This window comes from Mustela nivalis (genome assembly GCF_964662115.1).
Source record: "Mustela nivalis genome assembly, chromosome: 3".
Classification (NCBI taxonomy): Eukaryota; Metazoa; Chordata; class Mammalia; order Carnivora; family Mustelidae; genus Mustela; species Mustela nivalis.
In genome coordinates this window covers 130,475,279-130,498,371 of record NC_139022.1, presented here as the reverse complement: position 1 = coordinate 130,498,371, position 23,093 = coordinate 130,475,279, and the positions used below count along the sequence as shown (strand labels likewise).

Below are 23,093 nucleotides of genomic sequence, written 5' to 3'. Positions count from 1 at the left end.
TGGCAAGTGATGGACATGTAGGCTGAGGCTTTTTTTTTTTTTTTTTTGCATGCCCAAGGCAAATAAAACTCATTATTCATATTCCATGGAGTTCAGATGTAATCTCTGAGTCTGTCTCAACACAGTTTGTAAAGCAGCCAATATTTTGAGTGCAGTTGGCATGCAAAAGGAAATATATTGGTAGCCAGTAAATGGCAGGCTACTCCTATGATCTTCTAGGGACAGCCCATACTTCTATTATATGGTCCAACCTTTTACCAGCCACAACAGATTGGATATGGACCCAAGGGCTGCCAATCTACAGGCGGCTTTGAGGAGCTTTGTCCAGATAAGAACAAGTTTGCCCCATCTGATTCTCTCTCTTTGGGAATTTGAACTGGGGTAGGTGTGTCTGGGGGTTGGAGAGGTGGGGTGGGGGAGAGCAGATCAGCCAGCTGGTGACAGACCCAGAAGCTCAAATGTTCACGGAGAGAGGCAGAGTGCTAGAGGCCAAAAGGGGGCAGAAGGAACAGAAGAAAACAGAAGCAAGAATGAGGAAGCAGAAGCTTTGAGGTGGAGACAGTCTACGAGGGGAGAGGAGAAAGAAGGAGTGGCAGCAGCAGAAACAGTGAAGAAAAGGCAGAGAGCTAGACAAAACAGGGAGACAGATTTCAGGGCAGCAGAGAGGAGACTTTGCAAGCAGGTAAGGGTGGGTGGGTGGAGACTGGTTTGGGCTGGGTGGAGAGGGAGTGATTCATCCCTTGTGGGGTTCCGGGAGGAGCTGCATGACCGTCCGTTGGTGGATATTGCAGAGGGTTGCGAAGTCCACGGGAGAGAGACGAGGAGAGTGAAAGGGGAAGCGTGAGTTAGGAAGGCTCTGTAAATCAGGAAGAGCCGTGGAGGCCTGGCAGCCTAGGTCTCTCATTGCCATGGTGACAGGGGGTGGGGCAGTAACAGGTCCGTGGTGCCACTGGGAGCCTCAGGTGGGGCTTCTGGCCATTAGAGGTGCGTCCACCTACCTGGTCTCTCTCTCTCTTTTAAAAATTAAATTTATTTATTTTCAGCATAACAGTATTCATTATTTTTTCACCACACCCAGTGCTCCATGCAATCCGTGCCCTCTATAATACCCACCACCTGGTACCCCGACCTCCCACCCCCCGCCCCTTCAAACCCCTCAGATTGTTTTTCAGAGTCCATAGTCTCTCATGATTCATCTCCCCTTCCAATTTCCCCCAACTCCTTTCTCCTCTCTAACTCCCCATGTCCTCCATGCTATTTGTCTCTTGCCAAGAAACAGATGCTGGCATCTAGAACCTGGATCCCACTTCTGGATTTGCTTACATCCTTATCTCTATATTCTTGCCCCTCATTAAGCTGTCTTAAGCAAAGGCAGAGACTCCAATACTGGGGAGAACAGGTGGAGGCTATCTGAGCACTCACCTAAACCCTTGGGACTGCATCTAGGATAATGAATACCGATGAACAGATTGTGTTCAGTGGGTGAGAGTGTTGGTTCTGGAGTCAGAATGCTGGATATGTACTTGCGTGCCTTTGAGCATGTTACCTCTCTCTGCCTTGTTTTTCTTCTCTTTTATAAATGAGATTGATACTAAATGTTAGAGGCTTGTTTTAGGCTGGAGAGACTAGCCGTGTGCCCCGTCCATGATGAGCACTCGTGTATTTAACTATTATCACTGCTGTTATTGTTATGTCTCATTGAATTCCTGAAGGGTCTCTGAGAAGAGTAGAGTAGGTCTCTTCAACTCCACGGTACAGCCCCAGCAACTGAGGCAAAGGGTGCCCACGACAAAGAGAAATTGAGTATGCATGTTCTAGAAGGAAGAGCAGAACTTATTTCTTAAAAAGGCATATATGCATGTGAGAAACATTTTCCATAAAGGTGCGGAGTGGAAAATACATCCCCATCCTTCCCATGATCCTAACCTCTGGTCTCCTGGTCCCTTTCTGCTGATGGATTCTGGGCATCGCTCAGGAGCTGCTTCATGCTTATACAAGCCTAGTGTATACAGATTTCTAGGTGCTATTTCTAAGGCTGCATACTGCTCCTGCCTCCTGTTCTAGGCATGTGTGTATATCTGTGTGTGTGTGTGTGTGTGTGTGTGTGTGTGTGTGTGCCCCCACATGCAGGACAAGCAGGGCAGAATTTGTGCGGGCAGAAGTGATGGTTTGGGATCTAAGCTTGCCCTTGGAAAGAGAGGCCAGTAGGTCCTGGGCAGCACCAATGACAGACCAAGGCCAGTGTTGGGCACCTGCCTTCTGCCACCTTGGGAGTGGGGGCCTCTGAGTTCTCACTGCTGCTGAGGAAGGCCCAGGAGTGTGACCTGGTGGTGTGAATGCCGAGCCATTGCCCTTTACTCTGAATCTGGCTTTATTCTCTTTCTTAAGCTGCCGCCATTCTCTTGCTCATTCCAAGCTGCCTAGGGAATCCTAGGGGGATGGGGGAATCGTATCCCCCAAGCTGCTGTAATATCAGGCCTGGGGCACAGGACAGGTTTAGAGATGCAGGTCATGGAGCTGTAGGTCTATGGCCCAGGGGTTCCATCTCCTTGGCTCTTCCACATTCTCCTGGGGAGAATAATAATAATCTTTCCATTTTCCAGGTTTGAGAAAAACAACAGTTTTTGTGTTACAGAAACACAAACTTATTATTACTATTATTATTTAACTTCTAGAAGCCATTCTGTGACATCCACAGAATGGCCTTGACTGTGACATATCCAGATTAGCCATTTTGTTTGGGAGACAAGGGATGGGCCAGCTGAGAGTGCTAGTTCTTTCTGGGGTGCGCGGGGGCAAGCAGAGAGAGGTCGCTGAGCCAAGACTGTCCCTGTCAGGGCCGGTTCCCATGGCAGTAGGCGGCAGCACAGATTTCCACGCTTTGTGGAAGTGTCTTCGTGGCTGGTCTGTCCAGCCTTACTCTCTGGTTTCCCCTGTGCCTGGCCTGGACTTGAGAAGGCTTCTGAGGGGAGGCCTTGGTGTGCCGCTTGTCTGAGCTTCCCTCAGCAGTACCCTACCTCTCTGACACCTGACGCTACTTAACACATTAATGCCAATCAGCTCCTCGAGGGCCTATGCTGGCCTGTGTGTGTCCAGTCACGGGGACTTCTCACTTCCTGAATTTCTCCATTTTATTCTTAGATGGTTCTAGAGAGAAGAGCAGAACTGGAATTTGTGACCAGGGCTGTTTGAATTGACAGCTACTAGGCTTTTGCCCTCAAATTCCTCTTTCACTTAAAAATCCCATAGACTCTCACTCTCAGGGTCTCTATGTCTTGAACATATCTCTTGGGGTTAGGTTTCCAGCGGCCCTTCTAAAACTTGGGCGGGCTGGGCTCGTTGCTCACGGGAAGGGGTATAAGTGTTGGAGAAATCCAGTTGTTATGACAGTGAATCCGGAAGGGGCTGGACGAAGTGACTTTGAACGTCCTGTCCTTACGCATTTGGACTCCACATTCTCTCATCCTTTGAGGATGGCAGAGTCTGCAATTTTGGGGCCTTATTGCCAGTGGGAGGAGAACAGGCTGGAGAAGTTAGTGTCCTGGGATGAGCCCAGCAGATTTCTTCCTTTGCTCACTTTGCCTCTCTCCTTCCCCCCACCGTTTCCTGCCTGGGGCGGGTACAGCCAGCAGCCCGAGCTCCTGAGCCCTGTTATTTAAAATTCAGCCATCACCATGGCAACCTGCATCCTGCTCCATTTCAACCAGAGATACAAAGAAGCAGTGAAAGGGAAAGTTTAATAAGATTTTTTTTTTTTTTTTTTTTTTTTTATGAATCTCACTGACAGTGTCCATCTTTATGGGAAAGAAATGTTCCATTCTAGTGGCGTTATCAAAATGCCATTCATTTTATACCCCTTGGCTTCTGGAGGGTCAACATCACGACTTGCTCTCTAGGGGCTTCTAACATCATCCCCTCTCTCCCTTTAGAAGGGGTGCGGGTCTTATTTGGAGTTGGGCTGACTCTAGAGCACGTCTGTGGCTTTACTCTCCCTTCCACTTCCCCGGCATCTCTTTAGAGTCACGACAGGGCACTGGAAGCTGGAAACGTCTTTCAATATCACTTCCTCTGCAGTGCTGTTTCTGTGTTTGCCGGTCTAGCAACTGCACCCCCACTTTCTGAGAGTGTTTCCCCAGTCACCTTCTGGGGTGGTGGTGGGCTTCTGTATCAATTGTGGGATTCTGGTGCGGCCAAGAATGTCACTAGAATTTCACAGCTTTGAGCACGTGTCCCAAAGGCACCAGTGGGGGCAGTCCTGGGACTTTCATCTAATACTGCTGACACTTCAGCCTGGGTGTGAGATCGTCTGAGAGACCCAGGATCCCGGACAGGGAACATCGCCGCCGCTGGGGCGGGACTCTGAATTCATTCATGCTAGCGAGTGGTGGTGGTGGGGCCCCCTATGCCAGTGTCCCCCTCTTGTGCTATTTTAGGCCGTCTGTTCCTGCCTCCGTGGGATTCTCAGAGTCCCTGGGATTCTCATGAGTCCCTGAGTTAGTTACATAACTGTTTTCAACCCAGGATCCTTGGTCCTCTGCCCTCACTTCTCCGCAGGTTCAAATCGGCTGCAGGCTAATGTCTAGTTTGTCGTGGTTTTGTGTGTGAGGTTAAAAAAGATCTCCATAGCCAGGCTTGCCTTTTTTAGAGAAGGATGCGGGTTCCCTCTATTTCTTCTCACCCAATTTCCCTTCTTTTCGTTTGTCGGGTGAATGTGACTGCAGCAAAGTTTGCTGTCACTAGGGGGCAGGAGCGCCAAGGCAAGCGACCAAGGCCGGGCCGCAAGGCAGCCGAAGCCCGCAGGTAACACGCGCGGTGGGACAAGGTTCGCGCTGGTGCGGGACGCGTCAAGTTCCACGGGTCTCAAGCTCCCCGGGTCTCGATTCAGACACGCAAGCGTACTTACAGTGATCATTCCATTCGCTAAGGATGCTAGTGCCCGAAAAGAAATTTTTAAAGGGGACTTTTTGTGGGGGAGGTTCCTATGTCTGTAAAACAAAGGAATGGGGGTCTTGGATTAAAAATTACTCTGTAGGATCCTTTGGAATGTGCTGAGGAGCCAGAGGGCCCCCATTCCTAGTTCCCAGTGTGCTGTGTGATCTTCCGTAAGAGACATAAACCCTCTGGATCTAAACTGCTCCTTCATTAAAGGATGGCCTGATCTGAAAAGTCCCTTTTGGTTCCAAGTGGTGAGGATGAGATGGGGAACTGCCCCCCACCTTGGATGCCCACCGGTGTAATTTCTAACTTTGGGGGCTCTTTCATATGAGGCAGTTTTGTTTTCTGAGTCATACCTCCTTTCATTTCAGCAGATAAATATACCTTAACACAAAGAAATGAAGAGCTATGGGTAGAGTTTTGGCAAGTGGAGAAAGAGATACTCTTGGCTCTTTCACATCACACCATGACAGTCAGCATTTGCTTTGCCTTTGATGGGGAGGAGGCATTGGAGCTGCTCTGGGGCCTGGACGAGTATCTGTGAGAAGCAGGTCTCTGCCTGAAACTCGCATTAAACCCTCCATTATCCTGGAATCCAGAGCCTTATTGGACCAGCTCAGGAGACTGCCCGCTTGAGAACAGCATGGAAACAGGACTGCTCTGGGAGTGATGAGTGATGTATAAGGAACTTTCTGCCTTGTCATTGTAGAATTGGATTTATACCCAGACAAGACCATCTCAAGGAGGCTGGGTCTCACTGAGAGGTGGAGCTTCTGTCTAACGCCACAGGCTTTCTGAAAAAGCCCTACAGACTGGATCCCTAAGGAACCTGTGTGCCTGTCTACACTCCTCCTGCTGCCTCAGGCTGCCGGAGGATGGTGTGTTGGGCTCTCTCTCCCTGTACTCTGGTATCAAACATCACGGAGATAAAAAACCAAAGCAAATCAAAACATGTGACAACAAAATCCTATGAAAAAAACCCCACTTTCTCTGGGGTTCACATTCCCTGACACCATAGTCCCAAAATACAGAGTGGGAGGGGTCAGCAGGGGTGAGGCGATTCACCGTCTCCTATCCCTCTGCTGCCTTATTGACAAATTGGCCACTTCATGAGCCCACCGCCGTCCTCAGCAAGATAGTATTAATACTTCCAATTTCAATTAATATAGACTAGCACTCTCTTTTTTTCTCAAGAGATTATTTTAATTTTGAGATACATTTGTGTGTGCGTGTGCGCCTGTGTGTATACTCTTTAATTCCTTGAGATGCATTTTAATGGAAGTTTATTTTTTGTTGAGTGATATCAGCACAGCATTTAAAAAAAAATATTTTATTTTATTTTATTATTTTATTTTTGATAGAAAGAGACACAGCAAGAGAGGGAACACAAGCAGGGAGAATGGGAGGGGGAGAACAGGCTTCCCACAGATCAGGGAGCCCAATGTGGGGCTTGATCCCAGGACCCTAGGATCATGACCTGAGTTGAAGGCAGACGCTTAATAATTGAGCCACCCAGGTGCCCCTCAGCACAGCATTTTTAACGATTGCCCACTGGTCCTATCACAGTAGAACACAGAATGTTCTATTATGACTGCCTCGAGATTTTAACAAGCCCACATCTCCCCACTCATTCACCCATTGCACACCCCATAGGTTGCCTGTCTTTACCTTGTCATGGGTGGAATCACAGCCTCAGGGATCATCCTCTCTAGCCCATTCATTTTACAGAACAGGGAAATGGCTTCTAGCCGATGGCAGACTAGGTAGACTCAAAGGGAAGAGGAAGAGACTTTGATGCCTGTGTGCTGGGCAATTTATAGACTATTAAAAATGTCCCCTTACCCATATTTGCATTCTCTTCCATATTGCTAACAGCTAAGTTTTTACTGTCACCAGCTGATTGCTTATTGGTCTGACCCTCTTTCCTGTGCTCTAAAGTGGCATTTTAAGCCCCTCCTTCCCTCTCCCCGGTCTGTCCCACCTCTGCATCCCACAGGATTTAATTTCCCAAGGGTGACTCCTACACATAAAAATTGTGCAGACTACAAACAAGCCCCCGTGATCATCTGCTCCTTTGTTCAGCTCATCATCCTACCAGATCAGACTGGTAAGTGGTATGCATTGTCCATGCTGGGCAGGACCCGATGGATGTTTGTGTCTGACAGGACATGCCAACCAGAACTCTGCCGTGAGCCCAGTCATTCCCCATTTCTAGTGCAGTAGGGCCTGCTTTTCAGAGAAAGCCCAGAATCCTCAGCTTTGATTTCCAAAGAAAATCACTGCAAATCACATCAATATTGGGAATAGATGTAATGGTCTGGCCAAGGGCTGCATGCAGCCAGTCAGGCAGGGACATGGAACCAGGGACAAAGGGATGCTAGGTGTGGAATGTGTCTCATCTCTGTCTCCTTTGTGTCTTGCCTCCCTCAGAGGAGGATGGAGAGTGGGGAAAAATGAAGTCAGGGATTCCGGATTCTATACTGTATAGCCATCCTGCCATGTGAGATGTAGAGAGAGTGACTTTCAGAGGCACACAATTTTTAGGTGAGGACTTGTGATTGATTAGTGACATCGGATGTGAACCCAGATTTGGTGGGTGTTAATAGGCTTGCTATGTATTTGCCCTCTGTGGTCTGTAGGAAACCAATCTCAGTAGATAGGACTTACTAGTATGTAGGGTGGAGCAGAGCTGCCTGAACGTTATAGGCTTAACTGAAGCTCCAAACTGTTGTGTTGAAATAGCCATAGCGTTCAGGACCCCAAGGAAGATTGATTTTCCCAGAGATTTGTGGTCCATTCTTAACCTTGGATGGTAATGAGGGCAAGGAACAGGAAAGAGACTGTTTGGAAAGGACCTGGAGTATGACCTTTATCACAAAAGGGCAAAGGGCACTGATGGCCTCCCTTGTTCATCTGAATTTTTTAGCCTTTTACTTAAATGAAACCTTATCAGTACTTGGTGCTACCAGCCATTTCTTCCTTCTCGAATTATGTTCTTCCCTTGGTTAAAAATGCTAGTCTGCTTTTCCTTCTGTCTCTCTGGTTTCTCCTTGGTTTCCCTAGAGGTTCTACCTGTTCTGGCATTAAATGTGATGGTTCCTCTAGACTTGGTCTGAGGCCCACTTCTTTTCTTACCTTGTACTCTCTCTCTAAGTGATCCTATCCTAGCCAGTGACTCCAGTTCCCACCTGTGTGGACACACTTTGCAATTTATATCTGAGCCACACATATCCCCTCGGTTCCAATGGCCTGTTTGACATTTCCACGTGGATATCTCAAAGGTGCCTCCAACTCAATGCATTTGACCCACTGAGCCACCAGGTGCCCAGCTCAATGCATTTGAAAGCAAGCCTGCCATCTCTCACCTGTGTCCCACCTCCCTGGGTCTCTCCTGTTCTTTCCTATGTCATTGAACCACACCCTCATTCAGTTAAGTAAGCTGCCAATGTCACCCTGAGCATGCCTTCTTCTCCCTTCTTCGTGTATCTAATCTATCACCTAGCCTGGATGATTTTGCCTAATGAATATTATTGAATCTGTCTCCTTTTTCCTTTCATGACCACCATCTTAGTTTAAGCTACTGTCATCTCTTAATTGGACTGCAGATGGAACACCCCTTTCCCCCAGTTCTTTTCCTTAAATTCATTCCAGCTCCTGAGTGGTCTTTGTCAAAGGGTATATTGGGTAATCCATTCCCTTCTTTCTATCCCAGGATTCCTATTCTAGCACGAGCCTCCCGTTCACTGTGGAGCTATCAGAAGGAGGGTTAAGGTCCTCACATTCATGTAGGACTCTCATTGTCAAAATACTTTTGTTCACATCATCTCATTTAGTTCTCAGCTAGCCCCGTGAGTGGGTCACAATCAGTCTTAGGGATCTGATCTGTTTCCCTTGGAAATGGTCTCTGAGAGGTGAATTTGCTTTTCTGAGGTCATCCAACTAGTTAGTGAGGGCCCTCAGCCTTCTGACTCCTCAGACAAGCCTCACTGTTTCCCCTCCAGTCCACAGAGGGTTCCGGGTTAGCCAGATGCTGCGTACAACACAGTCCAGCTCTCATAGTCTGTGAGTCTGTGGTCTGTAAGGACCATGAAGAAGTTGCAGAAACATTTCAAAGGGAACTTGACAGGTGAGGTTGAGAGAAAAGGTTTGAAGTGAAACTTGCCTCTCTTCAGAGTGAGCTTCAGATCTGCAGCCCAGAGACAACAGATTAATTCCTTCCCCCTGTGGATTCTTCTGTGGCCTCTCAAAGACAATGACTGGAGGTTGGGTTACAGCTAGATTGTTACCAGAGAAGAGCTAAGGGGCTTTAATCTTACATGGGAAAATGTTGAATGTGGGAGGAATGAAAACCCTCACTGTTTTGACAAAGAGGACAAAGAGAAGTGCAGACAAACCTCTGTGAATGAGCTCCTGTCACAACCTGAGATAAAAGCAGGTGAGTCATAGGAATGGAGAATTTGAGGGAAGAAAGAATCAAAGCAATGAAGGGCCAGCGAGTTTGTTCCCGAATGTGATCCATAGAGTTTAAATCGGAGAACACACTGGAAGTTTCTGTATGTGGTATAGATTTCTACATCTTCTCTTAGTATGTGTGAATTAAGGGCTTCTCAAGTTACAGAAAGGTTGTTAATAGACTACGTGAGTCCAGGACAGACTCTCTTTGAGGAAGTGGCCATTCTCTATGAACTTTTCATTAGGCTGGACACAAAAATATAGATATTTCTCTGTCCTGGGCATGAATATGACACGTGGCCCATCTGTGGACCATGTAGAGTGGGAGTGGCAAATAAATTTAATTTCCTGTGGGATCCCTGTTTATTTACATGGTGATGACTGTCTTGAACCCTAGGATGAGAAAGATTTTAAGGCCAAGCATGGGCTCAATGGGGAAAGGTATAACGATCGATTAGCAATGTCTGCTGTGGCTAGGAATGAGGTAGTGGGAGCGTAAGTACTGACCTGAATTCGTGTTATTCAGAGTGTGGGTGGCAGCTGGCTATAGGCCTACAACACATTTATTACTCATGATGAAATGATTACAGAAATGGGAAATAAGCATTTAGAAACCTTATAGCAATTTGACATTGCTGCCTCATCCAAGTGAATAATTTCTATATTTTGTAAGGTATTGATCTCTGATGGATTAAACATAAAAACAAAACCTGGCCCTTTACCAGAAATAGTTTGAGAAGCACTGACCTGGATGAATCTATTTGACCCCATTAGTTCCTGTGAAAGATTTTCAAATGCCCTGGACTTGGGGAGCTTCTGAAAGCAGCCAAAGTCCTGTGCACATCAGCATTTACATGGACTCGTTCACTGAACATGGGTGTTTGCCAGCTTTCCTCCCCTTGCTTGGCAAAAGGAATAAGATAATAACTACTCAGAGTTTGCCAGAAATGCCTTCCTGGCCTTCTCTACCCATTTCCACTATCCATTTATTCCATAAAGCCTTTGCTAAAATATATTTCTTCCAGTGGAGAATCAGTGAGGCCAGCAAAGCAGTTATGTCTTTGAAGGTACCGGAGAGCAATTAGAGAGAGAGGTCTCCAACATCAGCTATTGAGTTGGCCTGTGTGACCACTGGGATCATGCCTTAATTCATCCATTCATTTACCTACTCATGCATTCTTACTCATTTATTCTGTCATCCAACAACTCTTTGTGGAATGCCAACTGCAAGCATCACAGTGCCAGGTACCAAGGGTATAATGGTGACCAAGGCTGATAGGTTCTTTGCCTTTGTGAAACTGACAGTCTGCGGGGGGGATGGATATCAAATCAATAATGCATATAAGTGATAGAGATCCTAGTAGGTACTGTGATAGGGAAGCATTGGTTGCTCTGAGAATGTGAAACAGTTGTGCTATCCTAGCCAGAGCTTCTTGAAAAGCCCTCTAGAAAGTGAGGTGCCTACTGGTGTGGCTGGAGCATGGCGGATCACTGGAGAGCAGAGGAGGTGACTCAAGGTGATCCTGGATAGGTGGTCAAGGGACACATGGTACCAGGCCTTGCAGGTGACAAAAGGAGTTTGCACTTGATACCAAGGACAGTAGGAAGCCTGATGGGTTACAGTTATGGTTAGGACCCAGTCTCTGCTCTCAAGAAGCCATCAGCCAGGTGGGGAAGAAGAGATACCTAGGCAACTAGCTATAATGTATAATGGTCTCGGTTTTAAGAGGTATATGTGCAGATGGGAAATAATGGGGCTAGGGGGACAGAAGTGATTTGATGAAGAAATTCAACTGCGTCACTCGACTGTTTCAAATGCTTAATAGCTGCCTGTCCTTAAAATATAGACAAAATCTTTTTACATGACCCCACATGACCCCACATGACCCGTTGTTCCCTCCCTCCTCAGACTCTTCTGGAGCATTCTCTCTCTTGCTTTCTCTACTCCTGGCACCCTGACTGATCTTTCCTTAGAGCCCCAGAGACACACACCTTCTTCCTACTGTGTGGCCTTTTGTTTGGAAGGCTCTCCCCATGACCCCATGCCTCCCCTGTCTGCTTCACTGGTTTTCTGATTTTTTTAGGTCTCAGGTGAAATATTCCTAGCTCCCCAGGGGACCATGTATGTCCCCCTACGAGTGTTTAGGGTAAGTGCAGTTCTTATTTGTATGAGGAGTTGTTTAATGTCTGTCTCCCCTGATGCTGTAGATACTCAACACATAATGAGCAAATGAACAAACGAGAAGACAGCTGGCCTGGCCAGGAGAAGAGCAGCACTTGTGTGAGGGACTGGATTTGGGGTGAGGGATTGGGGTTGAGCGGGGGAGAGCTGGATGCGGCCTGGCTCACAACATAGCCATTTCCTCTCTGCTGGCTTTGCCCTCTCCCAGGCATGTGTGAAATGAGCCACAACATGATGGAACTCTCTGAAAGGCCACTTTCAAGGATTATCCATGCCAATCCTTAGCTCTTTAGGGAAAGCAAACATCCCAGGTGGATGAACTGTGCTTAGTCCTATCTCTGTGAAGGATAAGAAAACCCTTCAACCTTAAAATTGCCCAAAGCTAATGAGCTGCTTTTGGGGTATGTAACCCAGCAGGGTGACACACATGCATGTTGAAAGGCTGGTGACAGGGGCAGCGGTCAGACACGGCTGAGATGACCCTCTGTGCATGAGGCCTTGCTGGCCTTAAGGCTTTTTTTTTTTAAGAACCAGGAGGCCCGGGATGCCTGGGTGGCTCAGTTGGTTAAGCAGCTGCCTTCAGCTCAGGTCATGATCCCAGGGTCCTGGGATCGAGTCCCACATTGGGCTCCTTGCTTGGCAGGGAGCCTGCTTCTCCCTCCGCCTCTGCCTGCCACTCTGTCTGCTTGTGCTCGCTCTAGCTCCTCTCTCTGACAAATAAATAAATAAAATCTTAAAAAAAAAAAAAAAAGAACCAGGAGGCCCAATGTCTGTAAACTTTCCTGTTGGAGTCATCTGTTGCTTTGTAACAGCCTATCCCTGAATTTTGTGGAGTAAAATAATGACTGTTATTTAATATCTCTCCCTAGTTTCTGTGGGTTAGAAATCAGCACAGGGGGATGTGACTTGTGGCTGGGGCCTCAGGTGGGGTGGGTCAAAGGCTACATGCTGGAATCATCTAGAGGCTTATTCACTTATAAGTCTGGCCGTTGATGATGTTGTCTGGGAACCTAGCTGGCTGGGACACCCAAGTGCAGCTTCTTCATGCCCTTGAGCTTCTTTACTACCTGGTGGCTGGATTCCAAGGGCAACTGTCTCAAGACAGAGAGCCAGGTGGAAACCGTATGCATTTTCAAACCTGATTCTAGAAGTCACACAGTGTTGACTCTGCCACATTGTATTTGTTAGAAGAGAATCACTAAATATTCCCTATGTTCAAGGGAAAGGAAATTAGACTCCATTTTTCACAGGCATATTTTAAAACCACCATCTCCCCTTTAACTGAAGTCTAGGGAAGACCCCAGAATAGTGGTATAAGCTCAAATGTAAAAGAATGGTGTTATAGCAACAATTTGTGTTTTGAGATTTTGCACTATCCTAAGCAGTGTTTTGGCAGCTTCCTCCAGCCTCCACCTCCCCGATGCAGTGTCCTCTGAGAAGCTTCTCTCCCTTTGGTTAAATAAATATAGGACCATCCGATTTTATTGTGCATGCACGTGTATCGTGGGTCCACCCATAGTCCACCTGAAACACTGCAAACCCTGTAGTCTCTGTCTTGGAACATTAAGGCAGATTCTCGAAGTTCAGTCTAAATCTGTGATATTTTAGAGCTTCCCAAAGATAAAATAAATAAATAAGCCATCCTAATGGTGAAGAGTTATGTTTAAGGGATGGTTCTTTGACTGAACTAGTTTAAATGTTAATTTTATTACTCAAGAGGGCACTTTGGAACTCCCTGTCATTATCAAACAATTAAACTCTAGTTCCTTATTAATTTTTACTGCCTTCCTAGGGTAATTAGAGGCACATAATGTGAATTGCATCCCATTAATGAATAGATTTTTGAATGTGAGTGGGCAGAGCCTTTTATCTGGCTATCCAACAAGACAAGGGCCATGAAAGGAAAAAGGGTGGGCTCTTCCCAGAATAGAGGGCCTCTGCACATCTTTCTGAGTCCAGAGTTAACCCTGGAAATACCCTATGTAAAACTCCCAGTCATCAAGCTTTCAGGAAGGCATGATGGATTGGTTCTTTCCAAAGTTGGTAGTCAGAAAATGGACAGTCTTTTTGGAATAAAGAGTTGGAAACCAAAACCGGGATATTGAGATTTCTGAAGTCCTAAAGGAAGACTGTCACTCAGGGATTCATCTTTCTGGTTTGTTGAAAGTGCCATTTATGAGGCATCTAGTATTTGCCTGGTACTTCGCTCGGCAACATGAGTATATTATTTAGTTCTGAACACTACTTCATGAGATTGCTGGTGTTATTCCCATTTGACAAGGAAAACCCATCTCAGGCTTAAAAGCATGAGATCATATAGCAGGAGACAGATCTTGGCCCTAAGCCCAGGTCTGGCTGAGTCTAGAGCCTTTAATTCTTGGCCACTGCGTTTTACTGCCTCTTGGTCTGGCCACACCTTTATTCATATGCTCAGTCCAGTCACTCTAATTTATTTTAACTTTTTCATGTTGGTTGATTTTTTAACAAAATAGAACACTGGGGTTGAAAGGACCTTTAGGGATGTAATGTGATCCCTTCACCCTATAAATGAGGAAACTGAAGCCCAGGGAGGAGAAGGGACCACCTAAATAAACCAGTGAAAGAGTAGTTGTCCGTCTGTCTTGTTCCATGTACAGCCTAGAGGTAGCAGGTGACCTGGCTGCCAAGTACTGTCCTGATTCCAGCTCTGTCTGGATAATCCTCAAACCCTAACAGAGAAGTCGAACTTCTCTGGCTTCCCAGGTAGGCTTCTCACTGGCAGTACCCCTGCTCTGAGAATCTAGGTAGGCCACATCCCTCTGTACGGGAAAACTGCAGCCAACTCTGTCTTGTCCATTTGCAACCAACCACCACCAACCCGGAAATACAAATTGGGTTGGCACAAGCCCCCACCTGCTTGGCATTTGCCCCCTCAAAGTCTTCCCTGGTGATTTATGGGATTGCCAAGGCTTGTCTCATGTTTTCCCATGCCTGTCTGTCAGCTGCAGGGTTTACATGGCCTCTTGCCTCCTCTCTTCTACTCCTACCTGACAGAGTCTGCTGCCTCGAAAGCTGGCTGCTGAAGCTTCCTCAGTGCCCTTCGTGAGGACATTGTAGGCTTTCCATGACAAAGGGGGCTTTATTGCAACTTTGAGAATGGGCGGAGCATTGCAGGGTTATATGGTGGCCTAGAAAAAGGCCTCTTCCCAGCTCTGTGCCCCATTATCACTGGGCTCTTATGAACAGTGCCAGGAGCCCCTGGCCATCATCCCATACCCAAAATATCACCAGGAGCTATGGTTGTGCTCGTTGAGTTATGGTCCCATCAGTTTCTGGCCTTCACTCTCTCAACCATAGCAGCTTAGACCTGTTCCAAAGAAGAGATGGGGAGCAGATGCCACCCATTCCCTCCACCCTCCTCTTTTCTCCTCTTTGAACTCACACCGTGCTCCTCTCTCCATCCTTAGCTGTAGAACAAGGGCGTTTATTGACTTACTGAATATGTTTTCACTGAGTGCTTGCTGTGTGCCAGGCCTTCTGCTATGTGCTGGGAATATAGTTATCTGCCAATCTTTCTCTTCTTCCTTTCTCCTAGAACTTCAGTTCTATGGGAAATTTTATTGGGGCAAGAATTTGCCAAACTCCAGTGAAGTCTTGTGATTGTTGTAAATGGAGCAGGATGCTCTGCCTGCCCCCACCCCTCCCACCCCCATCTACTAGCCATGCGAGATTACTAGCCTAAGCTGGGTGAGATATAAAGAGGAAGGATAGCTATTTCTGGGAAAGCATTTGCTTTCCTGATAAAAAGGGCAGAGATATAAGGTGGTGCTGTGGCCTCTCCTGATTTCCTGCCTTGAGTGGGGAGTTGACGCCTGGAGCTTGGGAGCCTGGAGCACTAAGCTTGGGTGGAAAGAACCACACGAGGATGTTAGAGCAGGAATATAGGACAGCCTAGATCCTGATGACTTGGTTGAGCTGTCAGACCAGCCTGAGGCTGCCTTCCTGTGGGGTCACTTAGAAAACAATCAACTCAGAATGGTTTAAGTTACTCTAAACCTCTTTATCAGTCCAACAGATACCTACATGGTGAGTGACCGGACTGAGTCCTTGGCCGCATATTGCTTACACTCAATCAACGGGTGACAGTGAAGCAGGATGGGTACAGAGCAAAGTTGGCCATTCAGGCAATGCCTGGATGCCCACTCAGACTTTCTCTTTTGCTTATCAGAGGAGAAGAACAGCATTGTTCTTGCACACTGTGCCTTTGCTCAATATAATTAAATTCCATCTTTATTTGCTTTTACTTTTAACTTCCAATTTCTCAGAGTAAATATGAGCCAGGAAGAGCTGATCAAAGAAGCAGCTGCTCCTAGGAGCCTGGCTGGTCGGCAGACCATAGTAGATTGTGAGCTCATTTAGAGAACACTCTCGATCAATAATGTTTTCAGTTACACCAGAGGCAAAGTGTTCAAAGCCAGTGAGTGACTGGAGGAGTGATGGTTACATTTGGAGTTCTGTAGCAAAGAGTAGAGCCTTGCTCTTTTTTTCCTTCTCTGCATAGGGAGACATAAGCTCCTTTTTTTTTTTTTTGGATGCAGGGTTGTTAGTTTAGTCAGCTCTGGGAATGGTTGTTTCACAGTCTGGATATGCATAGACATGAAATATCTTGGGGGTGTACCATAGGTAAAGTACAGAGGTAAAACAAAACAAAATAAAAACATATCCCCCCCACCCCACCTGGGGAGGAGTACCCACAGCATTTCTAGAAGGTATGAGAAAAAACCGTTTTCCTACCTAATTCTTTGTCTGCTGGTACTGTCAGGATCCTGTCTGGTGAGAAGTGCCTCTATTAAAAAAGAACTAAAATACTCCCCCAAACACGGTAGCCACAAATATGTATTTTTAATGATATTTAAATTTTCTGTACTTTTTTTAAAATGGGAGAGCTAGGCACATTTGTGCTACTGTGGATGTGTATCTTATTAAAATATTTTAGGACAATTAATATGAATCAAGAGCCCAAAACATGTTCAGATTTTTTGACCTGGTAATTCCACTTTCAGGAAGCGATTGTAAGGGGAAAAAAAATGCAGTTGTGGGAAAATTCAGTTAATGTGCTTTTTTAAAAAAATGATTTATTTTATTTATTAGAGAGAGAGAGAGAGAGAGAGAGAGAATGAGTGCTGGGAAGAGGGAGAATTTTAAGCAGAGGGAGCCCAAATCGGGGCTTGATCTCAAAACCCCGAGATCACGACTTGAGCAGAAACCGTGAACACTTAACCGAATGTCTCACCCAGATAGCCCTAGTTAACATGCCTTTTATATAGTGTTATAAAAACAGAGAGGAACTGTCCAATCATTTCTCAAGTTCTGGCAAATCTGTATGGTAGAATACCATGTAACCATTAAAAAATGTAAAATGTTATTAAAAATCTGAGAAAAGGTCCAAGTTGGAGGCAGATGTGAGGCATCTAGTCTAGTGAAGACTAGGTTTATATTTTGAGGTTTAAATCTGCTTTTACTAGTTTCTAGCTGTGTGACATTGGACAAATTACATAACTTCTCTGTCCCTAGGATTTTCCATCAGAAGTAGGGGGATAAATAATAATTGCTTTATGGGTTTGTTATATGCGCATGCAAAACTCAGGACAGTGACCAGTTCATGGTAAGTTCCCTATATATAGTTGAGTAGAAGTGGTGAGGGTACATTTCAGAAAAAAAAAAGGAAAGAAGGTCTATGGGTAAGGAGAAAAGATAGAATTTATTTACTTATTCAACACAAATTTATTGAGTACTTCCTTTGTGCCAGGCTTGGAATACAATAGTGAAAGAAAGAAACAAATATCTACATTAGGGGAGTTTACAGTTCAGAAAGGAAGACCTTGTGAGAATTGCTGGGCATGCTTTTCAAAAATGCAGATGCTGGGACCCATCCACTTTCAGAAATTTGGCTTCTGCAGCTGTGGGGGGAGCCCCACGAATCTTCCTTCTGTGAATGTACCAGAGATTTTGGCCATGGCCTTGGGAGACTGCTGGTGGATATACCATTAACCAATGGTGGCAGAGGGATTAGGAGTGATCTTAGTTTTTTTCCCTTGTGTTTTGCAAAGTTTTAACACTAAGTAAGAATTTTTCTTATAATTAGAAAAGGGTGAACATTTTATATGCAAAAATATTCAGCATCTAGGCCCTCCTGTCTGCCTTTCCCTGTGCCCAGTGCAGTCCTCATTTCTTCCACAATCACAGAAGGACATGGCACAGACTCCTGTTAGGAAAGTCTGTTGGGAATGGATACCTGCAGTATCATCAAGAGAAGGTGAAAAATATCTTGCCCAAAGCATCTACTTGTGTTTGAATGTGCTCCAGAGCGGCCTCTCCTGGGCAGAGGGCCCTCTTTAAAGATGCATTTCATTTGCTTTTTTTTTTTCCTGCAAATTCTCCTGACCTTGAGACTTATCCAGCAGCTCTAGCAATTGGTGCAGTTTCCAGAATCATTTGTATGGACACAGTGTAATGCAGAGGTGGGGGGAGAAATCTCCACAGTCATCATGTGCTGTATCAGGTGAATTTATATTTTATGGTTTTTGGTCAGATTGATTTTTGTGAAGCACCCTGGGGTGTTTGCAAATATGAAAGTTCTTGTAGTGTGGTTTGCTTGTTTGCATTTATAGGAAGAATAAAAAGAAGAAAAAAAAATTTGCTCTCTCTGCCGACAGACTCCACCGTCCCCAGGAGTGTGGTAGAGAAGGAGATGAAGGGCTTCCAACAAGAGAGAAAATTAGAGGCAGGGAGATGAAATATTAGGGCTGATCGGCACCAGGGATCATGGGCAGGTAGGGGCTGGAATTTTCAACTCTGGCTAGGTCTCACCGAAGAAACCAGTAAAGATCAATACAACAGCTATGATTGAAGCCTTTAAAGTCCCTGAACTCTCTTGTGAGTGAACTCTGTGGTCCTGCCTTGAATTCATTCTGGAGCATAACATCTATTTTGGACTGATCTTATTAATTACGTAAGTATATAGAAGGTGTACCTACTAACTTGGTTATACATTTGAAAAACATGTATCATTTGAAAAATGAAAGCAAACCAAAGAAGAACACCTAACTTCTTGCATCTGTTGGTTCTGATGTCTGAAATATTTTTCATGTGTTCCTTTTGGCAAAGCTAGGCATAGTAAGTATAGAGTATGCATAGCATTACTTCTTAGGGCTGAGCCCATGGCAGACATCACTAGTCAATGACGGTATTCTCTGCTGAGGCCAGATGTCAGCACTAGTGCTTAAATATTCTCACTTACAGTCTGGGGCAGAACTTTTGGGTTGGTCTTAGGCAAAGGTAGAGTTGGTCATTAACCTAACTAGCAGAAATTGGCAAGACCTTCCTTAACCTATAGTACTTTCCCCAGTAAGCAACCTCAATGCCTGAATTTCCCACCATGATAACTATCATTTTTGGATAAAACCAAAATGATAAACTCTGATAAAGCAGAGTTGGCAAACACAAAGCATTTGCACTGATATTCTTACTGTAGTTCTTGACAGGTGGCAATTATAAATTGCAGCACTCACGGTGAGCTCAGCTGTGATCTTAGAATCTGTCTCCGTGCAGTTCTTTTTCTTTTATTTTTAAAATTTTATTTATTTATTTATTTTAAAAGATTTTATTTATTTATTTGACAAACAGAGATCACAAGTAGGCAGAGCGGCAGGCAGAGAGAGAGGAGGAGGCAGGCTCCCTGCTGAGAGCAGAGAGCCCAATGCGGGGCTTGATCCCAAGACCCTGAGATCATGACCTGTGCCAAAGGCAGAGGCTTTAACACACTGAGCCACCCAGGCGCCCATGTCTCTGCACAGCTCTTATAACTTTTACCAACAGATGGGATTTTGCATAGAACAGGGAAGGTCTTTGCCATCCCTGGGTTTCTGAGGGTGAGGAGGCAAGTCGTCTGTCATTGAGACCCATTTGTGAGTTATTTCATCAGATTAACGTCACCTGGGAATGGAAGGAATAAAGGCAGGTATAAACTCTTCTGTTTGGTCTCTAAGACCCCTCATGGTTTGGCCTCAGTTTCTGTCTTTACTCAAACAGATAAGCCTGCCCACTTGCTTCCTTCCATCTTGTCTTTTTCCTTTCCTGGGTCCTCTGTTCACCGTTCCCCCCATTGGGAACACCCTCCCTCATGTCCATCCAATACTTGCCATTATTTAAGCCCTATCTCCTGTGCCTTTTTTTTTTTTTTTTTTGCTAAGTCTTTTCTAAATATCAGTAATGATTTCTCTGTGGTTTAAAGTCCTATGGCATTTACAATTCATTGACCTCACTTGACATCAAATGTCTACCCGTGAAATGTTTGTTCCCTTTTAAGGTCTAGGTGTCCAAATTCTTTTAACCACTAGATGACAAACCTTTCCAGGCAGGTCTGGGTCCATGCCCTTCCTTTGCGCTGAGTGTATATGTTGGTCAAGAGCCATTTGTTTAGTGGTGGGGAGAGGAGGGGATGCTGATGGAAGGGAAATGAGCCCCGCTCCGGTTCTGGGCTCTGCTGGAAGCTCCTCTCTGTCTGTTTGTTTGAGGCCTTTTAAAGAGGATTCAAAACATAGACTAGGATGTCTGTGGGTTTTTCTGAGAAGAGGTGATGCAAGACTGAGGGATATTTACAGGAAGGAGCCAGAGGATGCGAAGCAGCAAACCCAGGTAGTGGAACAGAGCACTGGAGTCAGTCACACCTTCCTTTCTTTGTCCCTTCCCCAGTGGGAAGTTAGGAAGATACCCAGTCTCCAGAAGCCCTTGGTCTTCAGTCCTGTCATGAGGCAAGAATCACATTTAATCAAAGCAACGAGCCTCACGGTCACTCTGCCCTGCTCAGAGTCAACTGACAGAACAAGCAGAGCTTATCTTGTCTATTTGAAATAGTTCTCAGTAAGTTTTAAAAGATAAAGTTTCAGCGTATCATTTCATAAAAACGATATAAATTTCATTGTTTGAAGCACGGAGAAGATAAGTAACAGAAATAAGACCTAATACTTGCTCTCTGAGTTTTTTCTATGTATTTCCCTGTTACATAATGATGTTTTATTTGAAAGGATTTTTCTTCATTATAATGTCAATATTTTTGTCTTACATTCATATTTAAATTCATAACAAATCCACAAATTCATAAAAATATTGAAGGAAAAGTTGGTGTGATTCATTGACCATGTAAACCATCACTCTTTTCATGGTACTGAATACTTAGACATGTTATTAAGAACAGAAAGTTCAGAGGTGCCTGTGTGGCTCAGTCGGTTAAGTGTCTGCCTTTGGCTTAGGTCATGAGCCCAGGGAGCCTGCTTCTCTCTGTGCCCCTCCCTCCTGCTCTGCTCTCTCTCTCTCAAGTAAATAAATAAAATCTTAAAAAAAAAAAAAAAAAAGAACAGAGAGTTCAGTGGAGAACTGAAGAGCAAAGGACTTGATAATACAACTTGAAAAACAGCCTAAATTTTCTTCCGCATCCTAGCATGCACATATCCTGTTTCCATAGCTAGTTGGTAAATTCCATGCTATTGGAGATCCAGATTCTAGCCTAGGAAGTCTGTCTCTGATTAGCCCTGTGACCTTGGACTAACAATTAAGACTCTTAGGTCCAATAGTCCTTATCTGGGAGAAGAAAGGGTTGGATGAACCGTGATTTTCAGGCTGTGCTCTTTGGTACTCTAGAGTCCTGTGGAAGGCAGGAGGGCAGTTCTCCATGTCCAAACTCTCCCAGGAGAGCAACTCTGTTTTCAATTACTTTTCAAGTTACTATTTTTTTTTTTAACTGTGTGTTAGAATTAAGATTGGATTTGGAGAAAAGGACTGGATTAGATCCAAGTTATTGTTCGGCTTTAAAAAATTTGAGTTTTACATTTACATTTTTATTTCCAAGGGCCAGTTTAGTGAACACAAAAGAGTTTAATAAATTTTATTGGTTGAAAAGAAAAAGAAAAATTTTGTGAGTAATGAGCTATTCATTATGAGCTAAATGCTTCACAGTTACTTCATTGGCAGTGGCCCTATGCGGGTAGGTTCTGCTATAATCCTTACAGAGAAACCAAGGTTTTTAAGCAACTTGGAGAAGGCATACTATTAGTAAGTGGAACCATGTACAAAGTTACATACAAAGTACATAATAAAGTAATAAAGTTATGTACAAAGTAGTCATTTTGTGTTCCTCTCTCAAAAACTCTGTTTATAATTATAGTTTCACTTTAGATCTCTAGTCCTCTCCATCCAAAAATTCATAGCTCTCCTGAATCAAAGTTTTAAATAGTCTGCGGAGAAACGATAGAAAATTATTTCCCTAGATTTGAGCTCTTGAAGCTGCCTTAAGCATTTAGCTCAAGAAAGGCAGAGGACTAGATGGGCCATCCTAGTGAGGGTAATTTCCAAATTTCTCCTTCTACTTTCTCATACAGGAATGGCTGAGATACCTCTTGTGTCAAAGGCCATCTTTCTGAGTTGATTTTTGTCTTCGGCATCCAGGTGACATTTGCCCTCTAAAATCCACCCTTCTGGAAACAGACACATTATCCTCCCTAGGTGGTTTGAGATGGGGATTATGGAGCTAGGTGCAGAAGCTAGGTTGAAGGCAATATGTTCTTCCCTCTGCAGCAGAGCGTTTTACCCGTGTTTCCAACATATCCTCTGTAACAGGAGGCAAACAAAACAGCATCTGGGGTTTCCCGGAGCCTCGGAAAACTACTTAAGTCACTGTAGGAATCAGTGTGGTAATTTCTTCAGATATATATGCAGGAGTAGGATGGGTGAGTAGCAGGGTAAGCCACACTGAGAAGCCCTCTGGTTCACCTCATCTTCTCACTGTCTCCTCACCAGTGGTTGCAGGCACTTTGGGGGCCCAGGTCCCCCTGATAATCAAATGAAAGATGAGACCCTTTCTATGAAAAACCTCATGCACAAAATTTTGCACACAAGCTCAGTGGATACTAGACCACTTAAAGACCTAGGAGACAATCATTTGTTTATTTACATACTCATTTATTCATTTACTTGCTCGTTCCCTTATTCACTTATTGATTCATTCACTGTTAACCACAGCCATCTTGGTGCTGGGTTAGATATTGGAGAATTATGAACAACGGTCCCTGCCCTCAAGGAGCCTATAGTCCAAGCTTATACATGGTAAATAGATCATTTGTGTTGGGTAAATTTTTAAAAAGTTTTTATTTAAATTCCAGTTAGTTAAATACAGTGTAATATTAGTTGCAGGTATAGAATTCAGTGAGTCAGCCCTTCTATACATCACTCACTGCCCATCACAATCACTCCTTCATCCCCATCACTTACTTCACTCGTTCCACCACCCACCTCACTTGTTCTCTACAGTTAAAACTGTGTTTCTTGGGTGAGGGGCGCTGGGTGGCTCAGTGGGTTAAAGCCTCTGCCTTCGGCTCAGGTCATGATCCCAGGGTCCTGGGATTGAGCCCCACATCAGGCTCTCTGCTCAGCGGGGAGTCTGTTTGCCCCCCTCCCCCCGCCTGCTTCTCTGCCTTTGAATGATCTCTTT

General features: G+C 45.0%; 1 long non-coding RNA gene across 2 annotated transcripts in view; it reads left to right on the top strand.

Moving 5' to 3' along the window:
• Positions 1-540: 540 nt before the first annotated feature.
• The window catches only part of LOC309861604, an 88,896-nt gene continuing 66,343 nt past the window's right edge, over positions 541-23,093 (top strand). For both annotated transcript variants that reach the window (XR_014310042.1, XR_014310043.1), the window contains exon 1: positions 541-682. This is a non-coding gene — a long non-coding RNA (uncharacterized lncRNA). The remainder of the gene's footprint in view (positions 683-23,093) is intronic.